Source organism: Prionailurus bengalensis, chromosome B4 (genome assembly GCF_016509475.1).
Source record: "Prionailurus bengalensis isolate Pbe53 chromosome B4, Fcat_Pben_1.1_paternal_pri, whole genome shotgun sequence".
Classification (NCBI taxonomy): Eukaryota; Metazoa; Chordata; class Mammalia; order Carnivora; family Felidae; genus Prionailurus; species Prionailurus bengalensis.
The window spans coordinates 136,830,722-136,848,249 of NC_057358.1; the positions used below are offsets into that span (position 1 = coordinate 136,830,722).

Sequence of the window (17,528 nt, forward strand, 5' to 3'; positions counted from 1 at the left end):
TCCGGACTCCCCTCCCCCTTCTGTGTGCTTCGGCAAATAATCCTAAAAAGACCGCCTGCCTTCCCTTACATTTTAAAAGTTTTCGAAAAGAGTTGCCGGGGACTTCACTTCTGCCGGCCTGTGTGTGCTTCAAATGCACTGCTGTTCCCAGGGCCTCTCCGAGGACTTGCATTCCTGAATTTTCCCTTTGTCTGGCGAGGAGATTCCTCCTCTGGGACAGATTCCGGATGGGCCTGGGTGAGCCGCGCTTACAGGGAAGGGAAGAGGCAGCTGTGATCAGGCAGGTGGGGGAGCTGGCCTCAGGCAGGTCCTGGAGAAAAAAGGACCTGAGAGTTAGGGGTGTGTCGACTGATCTCCTGAAGCCACCTGGGGCTGACTTATCCTCTAAAAAGTCCTTTGTTTTTCCAGGTTGATTGTACCCCCTGGGACACATGTACCCCAAGGATGCGTACCCACAGGGACACTAACTCTGTTAATTTCCCCCTGGGACGTGTGTATTCCCAGGGATGCCTGTGTGACACTTTTCCCTCTAGGGGATGCGTTCCCTTCAGGGATTTTGGTGGAGGTGGGGGGTGCACCCTGGCATCTCCCATCAGGGAAGCTGTTACCGAATTAGATTATTCAGTTCCCGTCGGGGGAGGACTTTGTCACCTTTTAGTGGCTTCCCCGTATTCCTGAACAAATTGGCCACTCCTCTCTCGGGCCTTACGAGTCATACCTCCCAAGTGAGATGATATACGTGAGAGTCACCCCTCTGTGTCATTCAGTCTGCCTTGGTGATGTGTGTCCGCATCCACAGTCACGTTGCCCTCAACAAAAGTCATTTCAGGGCTTCAATTGCAGACATAAGCGACATTTCCTCTCCCAATTTGTTCAGCCTCAGAAGAGACAGCCAAGGTTCTTCTTCTTTTTTTTTTTTTAATTTTTTTAAGCTTATTTATTTATTTTTTGAGAGAGAGTGAGCAGGAGAGGGGCAGAGAGAGAGAGAGAGAGAGAGAGAATCCCAAGCAGGCTCCGCACTGTCAGCACAGAGCCCGATGCGGGGCTTGAACTCACAAACTGCGAGATCATGACCTGAGCCAATATCAAGAGTTGGACGCTTAACAGATTGAGCCACCCAGGCGTCCCCAGCCAAGATTCTTGCTTTCCTGGAACAGGGAGTCCGTTGTGATAAGTAAACAGACTAGTAGCACTAGAATAGCGTGTGGTCTGAAGGAGACGTGGAAAGTGCAGGCCGACAGAGAAGGGCTCAGAACAGGTCATGTTTGGGTTGAGATCAGAAGGAACCAGGGGAAGACAGCTCCCGCAGAATAGCAAGTAAGTGGAATGTTCTGGACTGCTGCAGCTTTTTAGGGGTGACATCTACGCTCCCGGAATAGGAAGAACACAGGCCTGGAGTGATGGACTGGTCCCGAGTTCCAAAGTGAAATGCTTCTCGTCTTTGCCTTCTCGGAACGAGCGTGCGTCTAGTAAATTGAGGGCCAATCTGGTCTGATGCGAATGCACCAAGAATCCCAGTGGTCAGAGGCATCCTGTGATGAAGAGGGTGGGCAGGGATGCTTGTGGCTTGCTGTGGTTGCTTTTGTGTATGTTAGGCAGGGAGCTCTGCCTCGGTTCTCAAAGTTGGGGTGCCTGGCATACTGGGGGGGGTTCCCCCATACAAACCAAAGGCCCAAAACCCGAATTGAGCTCAGACGTAGGCACTGGGGCAAGGCTGGGCCTAGAAGGGCTTATTGGCTTCCGACTGGTCTTCTGGGAGGTGGACCGCACGGATGCAGAGACTGGATAACGAGGTCCTGAGTAATTGAGGGTTGCCAGGACTCTAGGAGGCCAGTTGCTTGGCCGTGTGCCCTCCCGATCTCCGTGCTGTTCATGCAGTTCTTGAGCTGGGGCGGGACCTGGCCCGGACCTCGGGCCCCTGCGGGATGGCTCTCATTTGCCTACCCTGGCACCATCAGGAAGAGGGTGGGTGCTTAGAGATTGTCAGGCACTGACAGGTGTATGGTGGGTTTCGTTTTCGTTTTTGTTACAAAGTTGGCGGTGATTTCAGGAGCGTGGGTGGTGACGCAGCCCCTGTGGGGGTGGGGGTGAAGATTCTGGAGGTTAGAGATGTGGGGAGCCTGCAGGCACTGCCCACTCCCCACCAGATTGGCAGAGGTTGTGGTTGTGACAAGGCACAGAGAGACACGTTGGGGTGAACGTCCTGTCTTCTGCAGGACGAGATCATTTTAGGAAATGCGTTGTTCTGGGGTTCGGAGGAGCCGGTGCAGGAAGTGCCCATGGATGAATTCATGGCGTGATTAAGGCTGATGTTCTCCGGGAGGGAACCACATCGTGTCACGTGGGGGCCCGGTTTAGAAAACAGAACTGTGACTAACTGTGGACATCGGAAAGTGTGGGAAGGAACCCTTGAAAAACCCCAGAGCTCCCCGTAGAAGGCCCGGAGACTTTTGGGAGCAACTTATTAGAAGCTGCTTTGGTTTTGCTGGAGCTGGGCAGAGCAGGTGCAGGGGAAAGACTGCCCACGCCAGGTCCCCCTGGTGACCACGGATGAAAGACCCTAGAGGTCCAGTGGGCCACGAGGTGGGGCCAGGGGACATTCCAGGGACCGCAGCTGCCTTGTTAAGTCTTTAGAGGTGAGCAGCCAGCTCTGGGGCCAGGGTGGCCCTGGATGGAAGGGGCCGAATGGAAGGCCCAGATACCTGTCCCTCCTTTCTGAGGAAAGAAAGCATTTAGGAAGTTCTTATTGTCTTTTTTTTTGTAAAAGTACTTTCTTTTTTTTTTTTTTTAGCATTTTAATTTAATTTTGAGAGACAGAGCATGAGCAGGGGAGGAACAGAGAGAGAAGGAGACACAGAATCTGAAACAGGCTCCAGGCTCTGAGCTGTCAGCGCAGAGCCTGACGCGGGGCTCGAACCCACGGACTGTGAGATCATGACATGAGCCGAAGTCGGACGCTTAACCGACTGAGCTACCCAGGTGCCCCATGTAAACGTACTTCCTTAGAGCAGCCAGGTTCTCGTTCCCTGATGACTTTTATGCGGAATGTGCCGGTTGGTGAGGTGTCTGTTCAGATCTTGGGCTCTTTTTTAATCGAGTTGTTTGATTTCTTACTGTCAGATGCTAAGAGCTCCTTGTGTGTTTCAGATGCACCGGAGCGTTTTGTAGATATTTTCTCCTAGTCTGGGACTCGTCTTCTGCTTCTCTTCCTGCTGGCATTTGATGCAGAAACATCGATCAATGAGCAAGATACTGATGGAGACCTCTCCCAGGATCTAAATCTAAAGGGACCATGAGGTGGCTGTGACCTTGAACTGAAGGTTGAAAGCATTAAGCTTCTTAAGTAACTTCCAGGAGAAAATCTCTACACCACCCATCTTACATTTTTTTTTTTTTAATGTTTATTTTTGAGACAGAGAGAGACAGAGCATGAGCTGGGGAGGGCCAGAGAGAGAGGGAGACACAGCATCCGAGGCAGGCTCCAGGCTCTGAGCTGTCGGCACCTGGTTCGAACCCACGAACCTTGAGATCATGACCTGAGCTGCAGTTGGATGCTTAACCAACTGAGCCACCCAGGCGCCCCTCTACACCACCCATCTTAAGCCCTGTCTTTTACGGAGTGATCAGCCGTGTTGATTCTGCGTACACCCCAGCACAACCCGCTCACACGTTGCTCTATAATAAGAACACCGGGATAGAGATGCTATGTAATGTAGCCCTGCGAGGTAGGAATTTTTAACTCACTGCAAGTTCTACGCGGGGCAGGAATTTCCACCTCATTTTATAGCTGAGAAAACACAACCTCACCCAGTAGCCACTTCACCATGGGTTTAGTGGTTCTGGGGGTGCCTCTGCCCCCAGGGGACGCTGGCATTGTCTGGGGACATGTTGGGTGGTCACGACTGGGGCTGGGGGTGCTTCTGGCATCCAGGGGATGCGGGCCAGGAATGCTGTGCACGTCCTACAAGACACAGGATAGACAGCTTGTGCTGTAACAGCACATAGCAGTGAATTACTGGCCCCAGATGTCCGCTCAGAGTGCCAACGTGGACGACCCGGATGTTTGTTTCTGGAGGTGTCTCGAGAACTCCAAGAGAGGGCTGAGTAGTCCCAGCTGGTGGGGAAGCAGCTCCGGGCTCAGCCCCTGGAGTCGAGAAGCCCCTGCAGCCCCGCCGTGAACCTGCCTGGCCTGGGGCTCAGCATCTGGGGCTCTCTGCTCAGTTTCCTGAGGGGGAGAATCCGCCTGGCCTCCTTGGGCCCAGGCACCAGTCGCAGGCTCCTGGTGAGCGAGGTCCCGTTGGGGGGTAGGTTCCCAGAGTGTGCAAGATGGGAGAGCGCTCCTCCCCGGAAGAAACGAACTTTCAAACTTTCCTGAAGGTTCAGAGGACGTGCAGCCAGACCCCCTCCCCCCCCCCTGAAGGGGGAGGGGGACGTCCTCCCCTTCCAGGACAGCAGAGGGAGGAGGTGGCCCTGACTTCTAGGGCCTAAGGGCACAGGTGGAGGGGTCTTGACGGGCGCTTACCTGGCAGGCTGGGAGCTGATGATGGGGCAGTGACGGCCACAGGCCTGTCCTCGGGAGATGGCGATCGAGACCTTTGGGGGACACACAACCCGTTCCGGCTGGAGGAAATGGTCCCCCTGATGGCATGCAAAGGAAGGCTGGGAATTAGCCAGGAGGGGGTGGGTGTGTGGGGCTTCCCGCCAGGGGCCCTGGAGGAGACCCCGGCTCGTCCCCGGCTTTTGGGGAAATGTAGGCAGTTCACGGTGGCTGGGCTGTGGTGTGGCATGTGGGTCGCGGTCAGCCGCCACCCGCGTTACTTTAGAAGGTCTAGTGGGTGCCGGGGGTGGGAACGGCCACCTTGCGCACGGGCACAGGTGGACTTCCCCCAGGGGGTGCGGTGGGTGGGGAAGAATCTGGATTCCCAGACAGTGAGGACAGAGCAGCTGCAGAAGTCGTGGCCCAGAGGCCGCTCTAAGAATGAAGACGTTTTGGGTGAAAACATCAGATGAGGCCGCGTTCTCCGCCTCGTCCCCAGCTCCCAGTGCGTGCAGGGCTGACACACCCGGGTCGCCACTGGAGTGGTAGTTTGCAGCCCATTCAAGACATTTTGCAAACTTTGAAGTGATTTCTACATGCTGTTTTATAGCAGAGCTCAACAGCCCATTGATTGACTTTTATGTTTTTATTTTTATCTTTTATTTTTTTTATTATTTTTAAAAAATTGTTTTTAATCTTTATTTATTTTTGAGACAGAGAGAGACAGAGCATGAATGGGGGAGGGGCAGAGAGAGGGGGAGACACAGCATCGGAAGCAGGCTCCAGGATCCGAGCCGTCAGCCCAGAGCCCGACGCGGGGCTCGAACTCACGGACCGCGAGATCGTGACCTGAGCTGAAGTCGGACGCCCAACCGACTGAGCCACCCAGGCGCCCCTATTTTTATCTTTTAAAATTTATTTATTTTGAGAGAGGAGAGAGAGAGAATCCCAAGCAGGCTCCGCACTGTCAGCACACAGCCCTACGTGCGGCTCAAATTCACGAACCGTGACCTCATGACCTGAGCTGAAATCAGGAGTCAGATGCTTAACTGACTGAGCCACTGGGCGTCCCTGATTTACCTTTAAAAATAAAAACGGAATGGTGCCAACATAGAGGGAAAGAATTTGTAATGAGCTTCGTGTCTTTGGCCCGGGAGATGGGACTCTTAGAATTCCTTGCGTTTCCAGGCACGCACGTGATCGTTTTGCCGATCTGCAGGACCCTTTGAACATGAACTGCAGATCATGTTTTAGGTCAGTGGGACTCCTAACCTGTGAGAAGGGAATGGGACCATGGAGGCGAGGACCGGGGCCAGGCACACGGTGGGTTCTAGAATAGTCTACGGTACGAGGAGCCAGTGTCGGGCCCACGAGGTTCTCTGAAGCACTCCGCACCCTTTTCTCCAAACGCAAATGCCTCCTCTTTGAGCCACTTCTGTTCATGGGCCGTGCGGAGGGGCAGCTCCGGTCGGAGAGGAAATGCACTGTCTGTTCATCTGTGACTCTGTTCAGCTCCTGGATTGCGACAGATTCCTTAGGGAGGTGGGGTAGAAATCACTGGAAACCGCTGTGCTGTTTTTCCTCTCTCTGGCCCAGAGGAAGTGGCTTTGAGGGAGCTTTTGGTGTGGCTTTGTAGTTTCCTTTGATTATTATCCTGATGGCGATCTTCAGGCCCAGCATTTCTCCTTGTTTGTTTCCCCAGGTCATGGGGGTGGGGAGCGGGCCGGGGCAGGGGTGGTTTTTACAAGAGAAACACACGTAGGCATGTCAACTTGTACCAAACTGGGCTCTTTTTCTTGGTGGCCCACTAACATCTCTTGGAAATCCTTGCTTCGGTGAGAAAGGGAAACTGCCTCGGAGCCCAGAGCGGTGACTTTCATGCTCCTTACCTTTCTGTGCAGAGACGGCCTCTTTAGGAACAGCTAACTCTGGGTGGTTCTCTTAGCATCCTGGTCCCACCTGCCGGGCCCCAGAAGCATCAGTCGCCTTGGCAACCCCACACTCATCAGAGGAGCTCTGCTCTGAATGCCTGTCTTAACTCCCCGGAATTAATATTTATCGCACATCCTGAACTTGCTCTATCATCGTGCTCCCTGTCCGGTCGTCAGAATAATGAAGGGATGTTTCTAAGACGTGAGTGGGTACGTGCTTGCTGGGAGTGGTTTCTAAGTGCTCCGTGTGATCGATCCCCGCCCCCCCACCCCCGCTGTGGTTGGCAAAGGCCAGGTAGGTACCTTTACCCAGCCTCTCTTGGTTTCCAAATAGCCGGTTCTGTCACATAAAAGATGTACCCTAAAGGAAGCAGGTTTCCTCTCTGGCATCAGCTCTCGCTTTATGTAGGTTTCAGATGCAAAACTGCTTTACTTCCTAGCGAGTCTGTTTGCTGTTTATTATGTTAACGCAGGGGCTGAAACAACAGATTAGGAGGTTTAGGAGTGCGCTGTAAATATGTTGGCTTGGTGGCGTGAATCTGCTTGTCTGTACTAATTGCTGTTGGGGTAAAGAGAGCATCGTACGGAATGCGCTCAAGTCGAGAATTTTTGGCGGCTCTCGCGTCCTAGCGACCCCGCTTTCTGGTTGTCGCTGAGAACGGAGTGAGCAGGTCTGGGAGCCGTGGGATCGGCTCCGCGAAGCTGGCGGGGGGGGGGGGGGTCCTTTACTTCTCTCCCGACTCGGAGTGTGGGGCCGTGGGAACCCCCTCGAGGCTCCGTGTTCACGCTCCGGAGGGGGAGTGCAGGGGAGATAGCACTCCGCGGTTCCCAGCTGGCTCGTCTCGGCTGTTCCTCAGGAGCGCGGTGTGATCCAGGGGGAGGCCGAGGGCGGCGGAGGAGCCAGGTCTGGGCTTTGCACCCTTGCCGCGTGCGTCTGCTGCTTCACCCCTGAGCCTCTGTCCTGACGGGGCCACGCGGAGCCCGGTGGCACTGGCCCTTGGGCCATGCGTGTGAGGATAGCAGGCTGGCGGAGGTGAAGTCTTACGAGCGCCTGGGGGCGTGCCCAGGCCGTGGTCCTTGAGGACGATGTTGGCAAGTGAGGGCACTGACACGGACACCAGAGCCGCTTAGGGGCCGGGCAGGGGCGGCGTGACGGCTGCCTCTTGAGGGCGGATGCCGCTGCTTTTCTAACGACTGCTTGCTCCTGGGTTAAGGAGGGTTCTGAGGCGGCGTCTGGGCTCAGGGGGAAAGCGTGCTGGGATTGATCAGTCCAGTCGAGCCTGCCCTGTGCTCGGGAGGCTCACTTCCTTAGTGACGTCATCCCCCGGACAGAAGCCCCTTCCCTCTTCTCCTCCGGGTCCCGTGTCGTTTCAACAGCTCTGGCTTCTCCTTTCTCACTGCGTTTGTTCCGCGGAGCAGCTAGTTAGCTCTTGGTAACAAAGGCACGTGAATCCTTTAAAAAATACGCGTTTGAGGGGTGCTGGTGCTCGACCTTGTGTCCTGGCCCGCCGTGACCAGGAAGCGCAGCGCACGCGCCCTTGAAGGGTATGACTGCAGAGAAGTGGCAGCTTCCTCGCTTTACTGAGCAGCTGGTGAAGGGAGGTCAGCTGGGACCCTGGGAAGGGCGGTCAGCTCAGGTGCGCGTCGTCCGCCTGGGTCTCCGATGGGGCTTCCTTGCCAGCTTAGAGAACTGAACAGTAGGCAAAGTCTACGTGGTTTTATGCTTTCGTGTTCGTAGTCGAAAGTAAACGGGTTCGAGCTTAGGCATTTTGAAAGGACCGCTCTTGGTTGGGGGTCTTCGAGCCTTTGCTCGTTAGCCAGAATCCGTCACGAATGTGGGTTGCCCCAAGTAAGGCTGTCTTAATCTGCCTGTTTTATTTTTTTGAATTTAAACAAGTTTTTAAATTTTTTAAAAATTTTTTGGAGAGAGAGAGAGAGGGAAGAAGCAGGGGAGAGGCAGAGGCAGAATCCCAAGCAGGCTCCACGCTGTCCGCGCAGAGCCCGACGCGGGGCTCAAACCCACGAACCGTGAGATCGCGACCCGAGCCGAAGTCAAGAGTTGGACGCTTAACCGCCCGAGCCACCCAGGCGCTCCACGCCTCTTGTTCTAAAAACTTACACACTTTTGTACTTTCATTCGAAAAACCCTAATTTCAAAGGATCTAGGCTTTGCTCTAATAGTAAGTTATTAGGGAGGGAACAGACGTTGCCTGACTCCTGGGGCTCGCTCAGAGCTTGCTTGAACCCAGCAGTCCAGGAAGCAGCTGCCGGTTCCATGGAACCGGCGGCTGCTCTCAGTGTTTGCTCCCCTCTCCCCCCCACCCCCCCTCCCCCCACCACGGAGCCTGCCAGAACCATGCAGGTGCTTCTTTGTGGACAGAGCATCCTCGCAGCAGGCTGGGGAGAGGGGGACGCCGTGCTGGTGCAGATGGAATTTAAGGGAGCTCCTTCCCAAAGCCTCATTTGAAGCGTCTTTATCCCTCTCTTTTTTTTTTTTCTTATTTTGAAAATGAATACTGTCTTTCAAAGTAAGACCTGAGCGCATCCATGCCTGATATACACAAGCTCGATAGAAGATCATCAGGGAAGACGTGAGAGAAAACGATTAAAAGAAGAAACAGGAAGAAAAGCCAGAGTGGGGTCTCCCGCAGCCGCAGCCACGGCCACGGCCACGGCTGAGCCTTGTTGGGCTCTTGTAACGTTCCGGGCATCACCCCGACTGTGGCTCATTTTGCAGATGAGCAGACGGGGGGCTGGGGGAAGCGAGGTCCCTTCAGAGGTCATGCCCCCAGCCGGGGAGATTAAAACCCCAGCAGCCTGGCTTATAAGTGGGCCAGCCTTGCAACCTGGAGAAGTGATTCAAATGTGAATAATTTTCCCAGCTGGCTCACAGTAAAGCTGCTTTCTTCTCTGGCATTTGACATGCAGTCAGCCACGGTGGCAGGAAGGTGCTCCGGAGGAGACAAATGACATCCATTCTGTGCCGAATGGACTCACTGGCATTTACAGAAAGAAGACAGACCCCCGGCGGCTACAGTCCAGAGCCTTGCTGAGTCTGTGTTTTCTGCCCTGCAATCGGCCAGCCCCCGCCCCGCCCTCCCCCTGCTCCCCCCGCATTCTTCCCTGGCTGGGGGCCCCTTACAAACGCTGTCCCTCTGCCCCTTCGTGTCACTGGTGCCTCCAGCAGGTTGGGGCCCCTCTCTGCCCCCTTGAATGTTCCTGACAGAGTTGCTGGCCCAGCGCCCACCTCCCTCCCCCCCCTGGCCTGAATCCTAGGCCTCCTGTGTCCTCTCGGAAGATAATGATAAGAAATGACCTTGTGTCACTCACCCTGTGGTCTTTGTGTATTTGCCCGGTAAGCAGGAAGCAATCAATCCACGTGGCGGTTTAGGGCCACGCATCTTGGAGCCCAGCCTCCAGGGTTTGAACCGAATCCCGCGGCGCTCTGGGGCCTCGACCTGGGGAAGGGTACTTCCCAGCCCTGAGCCTCGGGTTCCTCTTCTGCAGAGAGTACTTACCTCTAGGGTTGTTGGGCAGTTAAGTGGGTTATTAAATGATGTAATTTGAACTGGGCCCAGTCAAGCCACGGAGTGGGAGAAAATACTCCTAGGGTTCTGGTGCTGGTTCCCCTCCCATCACCCACTGTGGTGCCGACAGAAATTCTGATGTGGGGGTTCTTCTCCCCAGCACTGCTAAGCAGTTCTCTGACACCAGCCGGGTGTCCTGTAACTCAGCCCGATTCTGACACTCTCTCCAAGGACAGGGCTCAGCCCCACACGTCTGCCCCAGCCCTCCAGGTGCCGGGCACAAGTCTGGGCCCTCACCCGTGCTTCTGACCCGTGGTGACAAATCAGAGGTTCCCACGACCCCTCCTTGGGTGCCCTTGATTTCCTACCACGGCTCGCAGAGCTCAGAGGAATGTTCTACTCGCCAGATCGCTCGCTGGCTTGCATGCAAGGGTCACTCAGAAGTGACCCCCTCGCACGGAGGAGATGCACGGGGCGCCGTGGGGGTGGGTGGGTGCCAGTCTCGTGCACTCGCATGCGCTCACCAGCCCGGGAGCTTTCCCAGCCCAGTCCTCTTGGGTTTCTATGGAGGCTTCGTTACATAGGCACGAGGGATGAAATCATTGGCCATCGGTGACGGAAGTCCCAGCTGTAGCCCCAGAGGGCCGTGTCGGGGTGGGGGAGGCTGAAAGAGCCAGCTCTCTAATCGCCTGGTTGGTTCCCCCTGGCAACCAGCCCTTTCCTTGGGTGACTGTCTCTGTCATCACGTAGGAAGTTGCTAGGGTTTTAGAAGCCCTGGGCCAGGGAAGACCTTGCCGGAGGACCAAACAGATCTGTTTCTGTTTGGGAATTAACACAATTCCCCAAGCACCTAGCTGATAAAGGACTGCTGTCCATGATCTGTAAAGAACTCCTACGACTTGATAATAAAGGAAAACACGATAGAAGGGTAGATAAAAGGTCTGGACAGACACTCCACCAAAGATGTACGAATGGCCAACGTGCATCTGGAAAAGCATCATTAGACGTCCAGGAAATGAACCAGATACGGTCCACACCCACCGGAACAGCTGAAATGGTCAGCCGAGACTTGGTGGGGATGAGGGACAAACTCTTACTTTGTGCCCTGTGGGGGGCAGGGGGCGGTAGGATGGTGCAGTCACCTAGGAAGTTAGTTGGGTAGTTTCTAAATTAAAAAAAAATTTTTTTTTTTTTTACACTTATTTATTTTTTTTTTTTTAATTTTTTTTTTCAACGTTTATTTATTTTTGGGACAGAGAGAGACAGAGCATGAACGGGGGAGGGGCAGAGAGAGAGGGAGACACAGAATCCGAAGCAGGCTCCAGGCTCCGAGCCATCAGCCCAGAGCCCGACGCGGGGCTCGAACTCACGGACCGTGAGATCGTGACCTGGCTGAAGTCGGACGCTTAACCGACTGTGCCACCCAGGCGCCCCTACGTTTATTTATTTTTGAGAGACGAACTGAGACAGGGTGCGAGCGGGGAGGGGCAGAGAGAGAAGGAGACACAGAATGCGAGGCGGGCTCAGGCTCCGAGCCGTCAGCACAGAGCCCAACGCGGGGCTCGAACCCGCGAACCGTGAGATCATGACCTGAGCCGAAGTCGGACGCTTAACTGACTGAGCCACCCAGGCGCCTCTTGAAAACGTTACTAATACAATATTGGGGGGAGCTGCCTGGGCCAGGCGCGTAGCGAGCCCTCCACGGGTGACAGCTGTCACTGTGACCGCTGCCTCCAGACCCTACTTTGCCCATCGCATAGAGAAGACGGGTGAAGACAAGACCAGGGGACCCGCAGTGGCAAATGGGCGGAAATAATAAAACAGAGTGAGATCATCATGACGTGTTTGGATGGTTGCTTCCGTTTAAGAGCACTTAGGAGACAGAACGTCGGCGAAGGGCCGGGAGCTCGTCAGTTGTCGTTTCTGCCTGTCGCCTGATCAGGTGCGGGCCGCAGGCGTTTGCAGCGACGGGGCGGGAGACGCGGTGCCCCGAGAGCTGTCATCTTCAAACATCCCGCACTGCTGCTGCTTCTGAGAACGTCTGCACTTTGTTAGGGGAAGAGAGTGTTTTAGTGAAGTCTGACTAGAAAACATATTATTAGTCTAATGAGATTTTAATGATTTGAAATTTTGTTGGAGCAGCACGCGGAATTTCAACCTTATCGTGTGCAGCTGGGCTCTGCTTTTGTTTCATTTTTTGCTTGGGCCTCCTTGCAAGGACACGTTTCTACAGTTATTATTTCGTTTTTCTTTCTTAGAGCCCTGCTTGTAGGCTGATCTAATTTTCTTGCTGAGAAGATCTCTTGGGGGGGGGGAGAAAAAAAATACTCTTTTTGTACACATTTAGCTGGCTTGATCACTTCCACGGTGTGAGTGCTATCACTGAAGGAGATGTAGGTTTGTTTCACATTTATGTGGAGGCTCTGCTGATTGTTCGGAATTGCCACGAAGCGGAAACGGCCCCGGATGCCCTTCAGCAGATGGGTGGATGAACACGATACGGTCTAGCCAGACAAGGGAACACTATTCGGCAGTAAGAGGGAATGAGGTACCAATGCGTTCCGCAACTTGGGGACCGGATACTCAGCGACAGAAGCCAGACCAAAGGCCACAGGTCGTGTGGGGCCGTAGTTACGAAATGTACGGAACAGGCAAATCCACAGGATGGGGTAGGAGTTTCGTGTTTGCGACAGGCTTGGGAGGACGGGGAGTTCCTGGCAGTGCAGGTACAGGGTTTCTTCCTGGGGTGATGAGAACGTTCCTGACCCGACTGTGGTGACGGCCGCAGAAGGGGTGAATATCCTCAAACCCACTGAATCGCGCACTTGACACGGGTGAATTGCACGGAGTGTGAATTCTCTGTCAGCAAAGCGGTTACGGAAACAGCGCTTGGGCTGAGAGCTGAAGCCTGAGCTTGTCAGTTTCTCTCCCGCCCTAAGTCAGTGTCTTTGCGTTTCCAAGGTGGGCTCTTTAACCTTGGGGTGAGGATGGGCGGTCCGGTCGGCCGTGGGTTGGTGGAGTCTTCCTCCTCATTTTCCTGTCCCCGGTCCCTGCCTGTTTTGGTGGCAGCTGTCCCCCACCGAGGGGCTGCTGCTTGCTCAGATGGTCTCATCCGATCACCGCTGCGATGCGTTGAAGCGGGTCTGATGCTGTCCTCGTTGGGGAAGAGAGAATGGGGACCCCCCAGCGTTTGTGTGTGCGGTTCTGCTGACCTTGTGTGCTTCGGGAGGGAGACTTTGATGAGGTTCCTGTGGGGCTGACAAATGGTCAGAAGGTCTGAGCTGGGACAGGTGTCTGTGAAACTTTTAATTTGACCTTGCCCCCCTGGTAAGAAAGGCATTTTACACAGAAGCACCAGTTCAAACCTACATTTATTCATAGCCACGGACTCCTGTCTTCCTGTAAGTGAAGCACGTTGGCCTTTTCTATTCGATTCTGCTTCATTTCATTAGAGAAACGTGCTGGTCACACTGAGCTGATTGACGACCCACTGGGTCAAGATGATGGTTTCAGTGTGTTGCTCTGAGAGATGTAAGGAGGGAAATGAGTTAGTGGATGTTATGGGGCCCAAGGAATTTAACCTTTATTTATTTTTGAGAGAGAGAGAGAGAGAGAGAGCGCGTGCGCGCAACAGCAGGGGAGGGGCAGAGAGAGAGGGAGACACAGGATCCAGAGCAGGCTCCAGGCTCCGAGCTGTCGGCACAGAGCCCGACGCGGGGCTCGAACTCATGAACCGTGAGATCACGACCTGAACCAAAGTCAGACGCTCAACCGACTGAGCCCCTCAGGCACCCCAAGGGGCCCAAGGCATTTGAGGACTATTATTGTTGGGCCTGGTGTCGATGCTCAGGCCTGGCTTCTCAAACTTTCAATTGTTCCCTGTCGTTCGTTATCCTTTGGCCTCCCAGGCAGGGGGTCACTCCTCTATGCATTTGAGCCCCCCTGAGACCAGGGGCGGGCCGGGGGTGCAGTGGCCCTGCCCTGATGCTGGCCCAGCGCTCACGGTGCTGATGGGCTGGCAAGACCCTGTCTGGGGGCCCCGCCTCGCTCTTGCTGTCCACTCTTTATTCCCCACAATCTTGGCCCCCTTGCTCAAAGTCAGTTGACCATCCGTGTGTGGGTTTACTTATGGGCCGTCCCTGCCGTTTCATTGGCCGGTACGTCTGTCCTATGCCAGTCCCACACTGACCTGGTTGCTGCGGCGTCGCGGTAAATGTCTTCCACTCTGTCCTTCGTTTTCGACATTGTCTTGGCGAGCTGCAGTCCCTGAAGATTCCCCATGGATCTGGGGGCGGGTTTTCCTATTTCTGTAGGAGCCGCCACGGGGATTTTGTAGGCATTGCATAGAAGTTGAAGATCGCTTGGGGTAGTATCATCGTCGTAACAACGTTAAGCCTTCTCATCCCCGAACGCGGATGTCTATCCATTTATTTAGGTTTTCTTTAAGCTGCTTTAGCAGGTGTTTTGCGGTTCTCACTGTACAGGGCTTTTTGCCTCCTTGGTTAGGCTGATCCCCGGGAGGTTTATCCCTTTGGGTGCCGCGTACGTGGAAGATTTCCATGCCCGGGATTAACCGGGTGTCTAGGCTTCAGCCCTGTTTCCTGGCCGGCAGGGACCCTCTGAGTGGCCCACGTGCTGGTTCTGGCCCCTCCGTCTTGCTGGTGTCTCACTCTGAACCCAGAGGGGAGGTCGAGGCCCTGCCGATGGGGGTGGGAGCGGGCTGGCTGCAGGGGGGTGAGCTCCTGGCCCCAGAGGAGGAATAAGCCAGCGGCTCCCAGGTGTCCACCTGGCAGGTCTGATAGAGGCCAGGCCCGGGCACAGGGGCCGGTGCATTTGACCGTCATTGAGCTGCATCGCAGCCTGTCTTGGTCACATGTTATCTCCCTATGCAGCCCCCCTTGGACTCACCCGATTAACGGAGGTGCAGAGGGGCGTTCGTTGCTCTGATAGCGTGAGCCGGGGTGTCGTGTTAACCACAGAAGGTGCTGCGGAAGCCTCGGTGAGATCACGGGGGTTTGTCCCGGTTCGTTGTGGGCAGTGTGGAGGGTGCGGCGGGGGCTTGGAGGATGAGGTCAGAGTCTGCCGACTGGAGCCTCAGGGCCCTTATCAGTGAGGCTGGGAACGGCAGCCTGATGATCTCTGATGGCTCTGACGATTAAGCAAAGTCACGCACGCGGAGGTTGAGCACAGAGCCCAGCTGCAGGGAGGCCCGGGGCCCCAGTGTCCTGTCTTCCTCCTCAGCTGGGAGCACACCCGCAGCGCTGCATGCTTGTCGCGCCTCCGTCCTCACAGCAGGGCGCTGTTGGGACCCATTTCGCAGATGAGGAACATCGAGGAGGGAGACGAGAGTTTGAACGCTCTGGCCTGGGGCCCGGCGCCTTGGACTTGGGGAGCTGGGAGCAACACCGAGCCTGTGCCCCCGGCCACCGGGCTGTACCCCGCCTTGTTGCCCTGCTTGCATCGCCGTCACCCTCCGCCTCGGTTTCCTCGTCTGTGAAATGGGCACGAGGAAGGCCTTCCTAAAAGACTCGTGGGGAGGTTTCCCTCCAGACGATACCTGGGACCCACGGCGGAAGTGCAGGGACGTATTCAGGGGCCCTCAAAGCCACCCCAGGACACGGGGATAAGAGTAGAGCCTTGAGACCCGTGTTCCTCCAGCTGCCTTCATTCACTCGCTCACTGGCTTCTTTGTTCCTTCAGAAGGCGTCGCTGGGGTGGGCATTGGGGGTAGAGCCTGGCCCGTGGCCAGCGAAAAGGCATGCCTTTCTGCAGAACAGGCGGGGGCAGATGAGACCCTCCAGGCCTGCCCCGGGGAGGAGGGACCTTAAGGCATGTGGTGGGGGCCAGCCCTGCCTGGGGGCCAGGAGGGCTCCCCTTAGAGGTGGCTTTTGAGCTCATGCTGGAGGGTGAGCGGGTTTAGCACGTGGGGTGTGTACAGCCATAGGGAACAGCCTTCGGGAAGCTGAGGGGGTGAGTCGCATTGCCCCCCCCATTCCTGTGCTGTGAACCCAACCCCCAGCCCCCAGTACCTCCAAGAGAGACCTTATCTAGAGGGAGGGTCTTTGGGGCGGTCCCTGATCCAATGTGCATAGTGTCCTTATAAAAGGGGGAAATAGGCACAATAGGACATAGGCACAATACCTTGATCCTGGGCATCCAGCCTCCAGAGTGGGGACAGAGTAGGGAGAGCGTAAGGTCCTCTGTCTACAGCCCCGGGGCTGTGGCCCTTAGTGACTGCAGCCCCAGGACACAAATACAGCCTGTGTGGCTGGAATGCAGGGGACAGCGGGCAGGAGTGTGTAAGGTGAGGCGGGAGGCCATGCAGAGGCTGGCTCAGGCCCCTGTCTGGTCGTGACCACCAGTGACACAGGTGACACTGTCCTTTCAGGTGAAGGATCAACGTCAGGGCTGGCCACAGCCACAGGGAGGCCTGGCTCCTTTGTCCGCTGCCTCTTTCAAGGTGTGTTTATTTAAAACAATTTTTTTGTTTGTTTAATACTTATTTATTTTTGAGAGAGAAACAGCACGAGCAGGGAAGGGGCAGAGAGAGAGGGAGACCCAGAATCGGAAGCAGGCTCCAGGCTCTGAGCTGTCAGCACAGAGCCCGACACGGGGCTCGAACTCATGGAGTGTGAGATCATGACCTGAGCCGAAGTCAGACGCTTAACCCACTGAGCCACCCAGGTGCCCCTAAGTGTGCTTATTTTTAAAGAAGGGACCTGGCAGAGGAGACCCACTATCCAGCTGGGCAGGAGGGAGACAGAGCTGTTAATTTGGGGGAGGGGGCATTCAGTCCTGGGGGGGGGTCACAGTTTGGGGCAGAGTGTGGCCCTGGTCAGGGACATCTGTCTCTCAGTGGGCACTCAGATCCCTTCCTGCCCCAGAGACGTTGCCAAAAACCCATCAACAATAAACGACAATCCCTCCCCTCCCCCAGGATAAAGACCAGGGCCCCAGGGGGCCTTGCACTTGAATGAGGTGAGTTTAAACAGAATCCTCATCACTGCTTCCGTGTGGAGAGAAGGTCCCCCCTCGCTCACGGAGCCGCAGGATTGTTCAGGTGGTCGGTGACAGAGATCCGGCTTGCAGTATTTCGGGCAGGAAGGTTTGTCTTATGTACGCAAGCCTAGAAAGGCAGAGGAGCGGCCTCAAAGAGCCTGACTCAGGGATGGGGGCCCCGCCGTGACCCTGCCCTGCATGTGTGGCTCACGTGCCTACAGCATCGCAGGGGTGGGGGGTGGAGGGCCCTGCCTCCCCTCCCCCTCCCCCCGGCCACCAGGTCGGCCCCTGGTGTCCTATCCCGAGGCCGGGTCACCCGTGCACCCTCCTGTGTCGAGCTGTGCTGACATCGGCCCCACCACCACCGAGATCTTGTGGCCACGTGACCCTGGGAGCTGGCTGCAGGCCCGGGTCCCTGGCCTCCCGGCTGTGCTCAGGGCTGGGAGAGAAGTGAAATGTAAGCAGAGTCTCCTTGTCAGGAAACGGAGGCCCCGAGAGGGGGTGGGAAGCCGGGTCTCTTGCCGAGCGGCCTTC

At 55.7% G+C, this 17,528-nt stretch overlaps 1 protein-coding gene across 3 annotated transcripts in view; it reads left to right on the forward strand.

The window, feature by feature from the left end:
• PARVB (parvin beta) overlaps window positions 1–17,528 on the forward strand; it is a 105,154-nt gene that overhangs the window by 837 nt on the left and 86,789 nt on the right. The gene's annotated exons all lie outside the window — the stretch shown is intronic.